Raw genomic sequence first — 7,897 nt, 5'->3', positions numbered from 1 at the left:
AATACACATGGTTTAGACCTTTGATCGAATTTGTGAAATATGTATAAACGAAGCCAAGGATAACATAAACTACCAAAAATCTTTTGTTTAGAATAATTTGGCGTTTGGTGGAAAATTAACTCATAGGGAGATGATAGGTTAAGCGTAGGGGTTGGCATCCTATTTATTAAATAGAAAAAAGTAGTACAAAATTAAAAAATAGAAATTAAGTTTTTTTGTATGATTGTACGCAAATGAGATCATTCAAAGTTGATAGAGGGTGTTGGAAGTGACATTAGTAGCAAATGAGCTCATGGATGTCATGGTGTTGACGAAGTATGAGAAAGTGGTTGGCTAGACTGGTACGAGTTGAAGTGATGGATATTGTTTAACTTAGTGTCATTGGATGCCATAAATTTGACAAAGCCCATATACGTACTAGGTCAAGGACGATGGGTGTAAGTTGGAGCACCTCAATTAGTAGCCATGGTTTGCTAACCTGGGTTGTTAGTAATTGATTTGGTGAGTGGACATGCATAAAATAGCCAGTGAGCTGGAAATCAAAAAACAATGATGAGTTTTTTTATCACACGTGTGGCACATTTACGCATAGGGGTGGCTTCGAACCGAGCCGGTTCACGAGCCAGTTTGGTTCGGCTCGGTATCGGCTAGGTTCGATTCGTCATTTATCGAGCTCGAGCCGAGCTCGAGCACCGAAATCGGCTCGTTTACCTTAACGAGCCGAGCTCGACCGAAGCTAGGTTCGGTTCGTCGGCTCGCGAGCCGGCTCGAAATGAGTCGGATCGGTATGAATCGGTAACGGGATCGCGAGCGAGCAGGGGAGCGGGAGCGGGAGCGGGTGCGGGAGCGAGAGCGAGGGGGGGAAAATTTTTTCCTCCCCCCTCGTCACCGCCGACCCCTCCCATCGTTTGTTGTCGCCGCCTCTACCGTCGTAGTAGCTATTCGTCGGCGTCTATACCGCCGTCGCAGCTGCTCGTCGGCCGCCTCTGTGGCCGTCTGTTCGATTTCTTCATCTCCTCGCCGTCGCCTCTATTTCCGTCACCGCCGACTCCGTCGTGGCCGTCATCCCCGATGATAGGTCCTCCCCGGCGCCGTAACCCCCTTCCCTCCGCGTCGTCTCGGCGAAAAACCAGAACAGGGGAGAAATAATCTCCCCTTTCCTGGCGAGAAGATGATCTCGCACGTGCGAGATCATAAAATAAAAAAAAATAAAAAACTTTTTCCTCTGGAAAAAATTTAAAATAAATTTTATAGAAATAATTTTCTATAAACTATTAGTGTCTCATGTTTTTTAAAACATTTTTCTAATTGAATTTTTTTATTAAAAATCATATAATTTTCTAAGTAAGATTTTTCGTATCAAGATGGGGTAGAAAACTGTATAGAAAATTTTTGAATAAGTATTTAACAGTTGATGCTGTAATACTTTTAGCATGAAGCAATTTTCATTGCAATTTTGTGTTTGATATTTTATTTAATTAAAAATTTATCGATAAGTATAATAATATATTAGATTGATTATTAATTTTTATTTATTTCCCTAGAAGAGACAATAAAAGGTCCATTTAACTTTCCTAAAAAAAAATTAAAATATTTCCTGTAAATTTCTAATAAGTCACTAATAGTAATAAGATTTTATTTAAAGGTTTTTTTGGGAATATGTATCATAGGAAAAATATTTTTAGTTTTTCCTGGAATATAAATTTTTATCTAAGGGCACTAAGAAGGCCATAATAAATTATGGCCAGATTCAAAAATTACAAAACAAGCTAGACAACAATTGGAGTAAAAAATATTAATATTGGTGCATTTTAATCCATTATTGAAATTCAATCCTGAACCTCCCCTATCATTATATTTTTAAAAATGTATGCATAATTTTATATATAATTTATTCAAAGCCACCCCTATGTACGAGATCATAAACAAGGAAAAAAAACTCTTTGTCCCTTCCTCATGGCTCTTAAATAAATTGAAAAGATATTTTAGTAGAAATACGTTTCTAGAGACTATTAGTGGTTTTTTCAATAAATATTGAAAAGACATTTTTAATAGAAATATAGGGACCATTAGTGCCTCATATTTTTTCAAAATATTTTTCTAATTATAAATTCTTTTTAAAAAATCATATAATTTTCCAAGTAAGATTTTCTTGCCAAGATGGGTTAGAAAACCATATAGAAAAATTTTGAATAAGTATTTAATAGTTGATGATATAATACTTTGAGCATGAGGCAATTTTCATAGCAATTTTGTGTTTGACATTTTATGTGATTAAAAATTTATCGATAAGTATAATAATATATTAGATTAATTATTAATTTTTATTTATTTCCTTAAAAAAGGCAATAAGAGATCCATTTAACTTTCCTAAGAAAAATTTAAAATATTTCTTGTAATTTTCTAGTAAGTTTGTAATAGTAATAGGATTTTATTTAAAGGATTTATAGTTTTTATTTGGGTGATTGTAAATTGATAGTGATATTTTATTTAATTTTGTTGTGTTTGATTATTGTATGGAGTTTATTTATAATATTATGCAGTGTATGGAGTATTTAGATTATTTTATGGAGTGTATAAACAATTTCATGAAGTGTTTATGAAATGTATAGACAATTTTATAGAGTGTTTATGTAAGTATTATGTATATTGATTATGCCTAATTTTAAGTAGAAGTCATGCCAAATTTTATACAAGTATTATATATATAGATTATGCTTAATTTTAAGTAGAGGTTATACCCAATCTTATACACATATTATATATAAGTTATGCCCAATCTTATGTAGAGGTCATGCCCAATTTTATGTAAAATATATGTATAATTTTATATATATTTTATTCAATATATATTTTTTAAAAAATTTTAAATGTATATTAAGGCTCGAGCTTGGCTCGAACTCGTTCGGCTCGAGTTCCGTAACAATTTTAAGCTCGAGACGAGGTTCTGGTTTCGGCTCGAAATATTTAAATGAAGCTCGACTCGAACATGGTTCGGCTCGGCTCGATGCCACCCCGGCATTACGCACGCGCGCACTTCGTCTTCAACCTCGGGCACAACTTCTTCAAACTCCTGTTGACAGAGTCGCGAGTGGAGGTGGTTGCGCTTGAGCGCTTGGGCGGCTATTGCGGTACGTCGGAACACCATTCCGGAGGCTCAATCGGAATCATCAGAGGTGCACGGAGGCTCAGCCGATACGAGTTTTCCCCGCAGCTCTCTGATGCGCACGAGCTGCGTCTTCCTGTTCCGGTCTCCGAAAAAAATAATCGAATGAGCGATAACGACAATACAAAGCAAAGGAAGGATGGCGACAACAAACAATGGGGTTAAATGGCAATCGAGCAGAGGAGAAAGAAAAAGGAAGAGAGTGGGGATTCTGCGGGCAGAGAAGGAGAGCGCTTTCGGAAAAAAAATTAGAAGAAGTGAATACTGAGGATTAATCGAATCGATCTGGTCTGATACTATATTAAAGATTGAACTGAACCACCATTTTACGACGGAAGGGATAAATACAAAATTACAATAATAGACTTATCTCCTAATTTGATAAAAGGGTATATAATTTGAGATCTCCTTAACCGAAGTGATAAATACAAAATTACAATACAAAATTTTTAATTTGATAAAAGGGGATATAATCTGAGATCTCCTTAACCGAAGGGATTATTACAAAATTACAATACAAAACTTTTCTCCTAATTTGATAAATGGGAAGATAATCTCATTAATGCAACGGCTTTCTGGTGCGCCCATTCATTAATTACGCGCACCCGACTTTCGCCTCTGAAAGCAGCGCTCGGACGCGGTTACAGAGGAGCGAGTTTGACAACACAGAATGACGACGTCTGATCCCAACAAATTAATGAGGAAGGCCGACAAACTGTAAGCACCTCTTTCCCTGTATTTTGTATTATATGGATTCGTCCGATCTGTACTTTTTGATTGATGTTGCGGTTTAGGAATTTTGAATTTTTTTTTTTATGGATTCTACATTTTGCCCTAATGGGTTACTAATTTGATGGGTATCTTTAAATTTCTAGTTATTTATAAGGATGAATATAAAACCTAGGTTAAACCTTGTAGATTTCGATGAAAATTCAAAGTCAGATTTGACTTACTGATGTTAAACGCGAAAATGAACTGCTTTTAGCAGATAACTCGAAGATTCTAGATGATAAGTTGTTTTGGTGTTTAATTCCAAATTGGTTATTCGTGCTGCTATTGTAATCTTTCTCATTTCCGGCTGCAAATCTACCCGACACTTGAATTTGACGAGTTTATTTTTCTGGGTGAGCTGACCTATTCGCTTGAAGTTGGCCGAGACTAAAGATGGGTGAAGTGGGAATTCCACTACACTGATTGAGGCAAATTTACTCCTAGTCTTAGTTCATGTACATGATTTATAGGAAGTTGGTCAAGATCTTACCATATGCACTTCATATTTTCTTAAATCCAAGTGTGCCTTTGGTTGCTTATTATCATTTTTTTTTTTTTTTTTTTGAAGTAGGTTGATTCTTATCATTTAGTATCTAGACTAGGAATAGAGAAGGAAAAGATAAGAACATTAAGCACGATTGCTTGAACTCCTTAAAATTGTGCAGAAAAAAGACTTTTCTTCTTTTTGAGAATGAATAAAACCTTCTTTCTGTTTTACCCTTTTCATTTTTTTGAAGGCTTCTATGAATTTAACCTTTTCCTTCTTTCCTTTCAACAGAACAAAGCTCAGTTTTACTAGGTGGAGTGCTGATTGGAGGAATGCCACTGTCCTGTATGAGCAAGCCGGTTGGTAGTTTTGTGTAATTAATACATGAATGGTGAAGCCTAGGTTCTTCATGTAAATTTCTTATGCCTTAACTGCTTCCTTTTTCTTTGGATCTAGCGGTTGCATTTAGACTTGCCAAAGACTATGAGAAAGCAAAAGTTGCATTTGAGAAGGCTTCCCAAGGGCAAGAAATGCAATCTTCGTATCCTCTTCTCCTTCACATTATGTGTTTCTTATTGGTTATCTTTCTTTTGCTTATACAACAACATTTGGCTTTATTAAGCTAGTCATTTGGTGATTAGGGTGGCCTCTAGTACATGTTTAATGATTGCATGTTACTTGTATGTGCCATATGGAAGAATGAGAAATACTGGGAGTGGTGGTTTGATCCATTTGATGGGGCTATAGCATCCTTATTGAGTTTGTGGATAGATTGGAGGATTCCTTCCTTTGAGATATATGGTTTGTCCCATATATTACTAGTGCTTGAAATAATAAATATGTTGGATAAATATTCATCTGCAATGTGGGTGCTTGATGGGTGAGAATAAACTTAGACATTGCTATTTCTCAATCTGTTTATCTGTAAGGTCCTTTACTAGCTTTGTAGACCTTGGGATGCTGCTAAGCGTATGGAGTCTGCAGCAGCACTTGCAAAGGAACTCAAACAATGGAAAGAAGTTTCTGACCTTTACAGAAAAGCATCAGAATTGTACTTTAGAGTGTGAAAGGTCACAGCCTGCATCCGATGCTCTTGGAAAGGCTGCACGGTTTGTGGATGTGTTTTGATTAGACTTTCTGTTTAATAATTGAAGGATATATAAGGCTGAATGGTTCTTTCTGTTACTGCTCCAAAGTTTTGCTTCAATAGTTTGACTGGACTTTTTTTTTTAACTTGTTTACTAAACTTTTACTTTATTTTAGTGCCCTAGAAGATGCATCCCCTGATGATGCTGTCAAGCTCTATGCTGATGCTTGTGTGATTCTGGAGGAAGATGGGAAGGATCAAATGGCATTTGACTTGTATCGATCTGTGACAAATGTTTATGTTAAACTTGAGAGGTTATTGTCTCATCTTTTCTTTTATTTCACCTCATTAGTCACTATTTATAATTTCCTATGACTTTTGGATTCTTGACTCCTTGTTGTTGCATTTTCTTTTGGATCCTTTCGGTTAATCTACCCTGGAGTGAAGGCTCTGCAATCCCATGCCCTGTGATAGTCACACTTTTTTTAAAACATGTATCTATAATTGCATAATATGACTGCTGTTTAGACTAGGATATGTCTAGGGATCTAAGTTTAACAAATTTATGGTTTTGTTTTCCTTGTGTTTTTCCTTCCAGGTACAATGATGCTGCAACTTTTCTATTAAGATTGGGGTTAGCTGCCGATCACTGTAATGCTGTCAACAGTCAGTGCAAGGTGTGTTTTCCTTATTATCTTGTTCTCATCTTTGGTTGCATTCGGATTTCCAGCTGAAGAATCAGATCTAAAGGGCATTGCATAATTGTTATTAGCCCATTTAACAATTTAGTGACCCTATGAAGTTTTATTGGTTGTTATGCTACCCAACTGCCAGCAACTGATTTATGAGTGTGTGAATGCTCATAAGTTTCTTTCCTCTTTTTTCTCTTTTTGAAGATGATGCAACATCTAATTTAAAAAAAGAAAGGATTCAACATGGGGCCCCAACAGGACTACAGACAGAAAACTAAAAGGAAAAAAAAAAGAACATGAAAACATGACAGTAAGGTTTGTCTGCTGGATGAGAATGGGGAATAGAAATTAGTCTCATTTCATCGTGAACCAAAAACGTACTGCTGGTGTTGTTTCTGGGTTGTCTAAACTAAATTACCTTAAAGGCAAGTAGTTCAACTGTAATCAAGCAAATCCAAAAGAGGTTGCTGGTTCCTTGATAGAGCGTGTTTTTTTTTTTTTTTTTTTTTTTTTTCAATTTATTTTGTTTGTGGAAGATTAGTCTCTCAGTTGGGTCTGTGACTTGTTCTGGAGTACAGAAGTTTTTCGAGAAACAAATTTCATTGTAGATTACTGAAACTAACATCTGGAGATATTTTGTAATTGCATGTATGTTGTTCTTAGTAATATCAGTTGGGTGCAGGCATATCTAAGTGCAGTCATAATTTACCTCTATGCACATGATTTCAATCAAGCCCAGAAGTGTTATGATGATTGTTCTCAGTAAGTATTACCTGTACATTGAAATTCTCAGAAACGATTTCATTTTAGTTACTCAATTCTGCTACTAAAGTGGCTAGTGCTACTTATTGGCACCTAATCCAAATGACCGCAACGTGAGCAAATCTTTTTGTTAGGATTGGGGTATTTCTAAATAGTGACCAGGAACGCTGTGCTAGCAAATTGCTTTCAGCTTATTCGGAAGGGGATGTTGAAGAAATCAAGCGTGTTGCTAACTCAAGCACAATTTCAAATCTTGATCATGTGGTAAGTTTGTATTTTTACCATTGTTTGAGTAGCACAGTCTCTGGAAGGGTTTCTCTGTCAAAAGTACAAGATTTGTGAATTTTTCTCTATGAACATCCAAAGCCATTGTTTGCTATTTAATCGCTAAAGATAGGATACAGATAATTAGGCTTGCAAGGAAACTGCCTACCAGTGATTTGAGTTCTATCAAGATAGAAAGGAGCAAAGATGAAGATGAAGAGTCTCTAGATGAAAATGATCTCACCTAACATCTCCTCAACATGAACCTCCACATTCAAACTCTTTTGGTGCATTAAGAGTAAAATATTCCTCGACAGAAGCATAATAGCACATTGTAGAATGGAACTGAAGGTTGGTGAGTTTGTAAATGATAACTGTTATAATGGTTGTGAGAGATAATGTGTTTATTTGTTTTAAATCTTTTTAAAGGACAGACTGATTGTTGGTTTTATATGGCAAGTGCACAGCGAACATTTTGCTGTGTTTGTGTACAATGCAAATTCTGGTACTGTGTCACTCTATTTGGCAGCATTTTACCTCTGCAGTATATATCGTTATATGTTGACCTGCAAACCATAGTTTTGCAACTCACCGGTTTATGATTCAGATTTTGGAGAGGCTGGATTGAACCAAGGAGTCAGATTCACCTCTGCTATTTTTGCAATCTG

The 7,897-nt window shown here is 35.9% G+C and overlaps 1 pseudogene; it reads left to right on the top strand.

Annotated features, from left to right (window-relative positions):
* The first annotated feature begins 3,751 nt into the window (after positions 1-3,751).
* Positions 3,752-7,804, top strand: LOC137952397 (gamma-soluble NSF attachment protein-like; annotated as a pseudogene).
* The last annotated feature ends 93 nt before the right edge of the window (positions 7,805-7,897 follow it).

Source organism: Aristolochia californica, unplaced genomic scaffold (genome assembly GCF_029961685.1).
Source record: "Aristolochia californica isolate CCGP_79_NKW_82.1479 unplaced genomic scaffold, dmAriCali1.0.hap1 SCAF_15, whole genome shotgun sequence".
Taxonomy (NCBI): domain Eukaryota; kingdom Viridiplantae; phylum Streptophyta; class Magnoliopsida; order Piperales; family Aristolochiaceae; genus Aristolochia; species Aristolochia californica.
The sequence above is the reverse complement of the archived record's forward strand: the minus strand, read 5'-3'. Positions and strand labels throughout refer to the sequence as shown.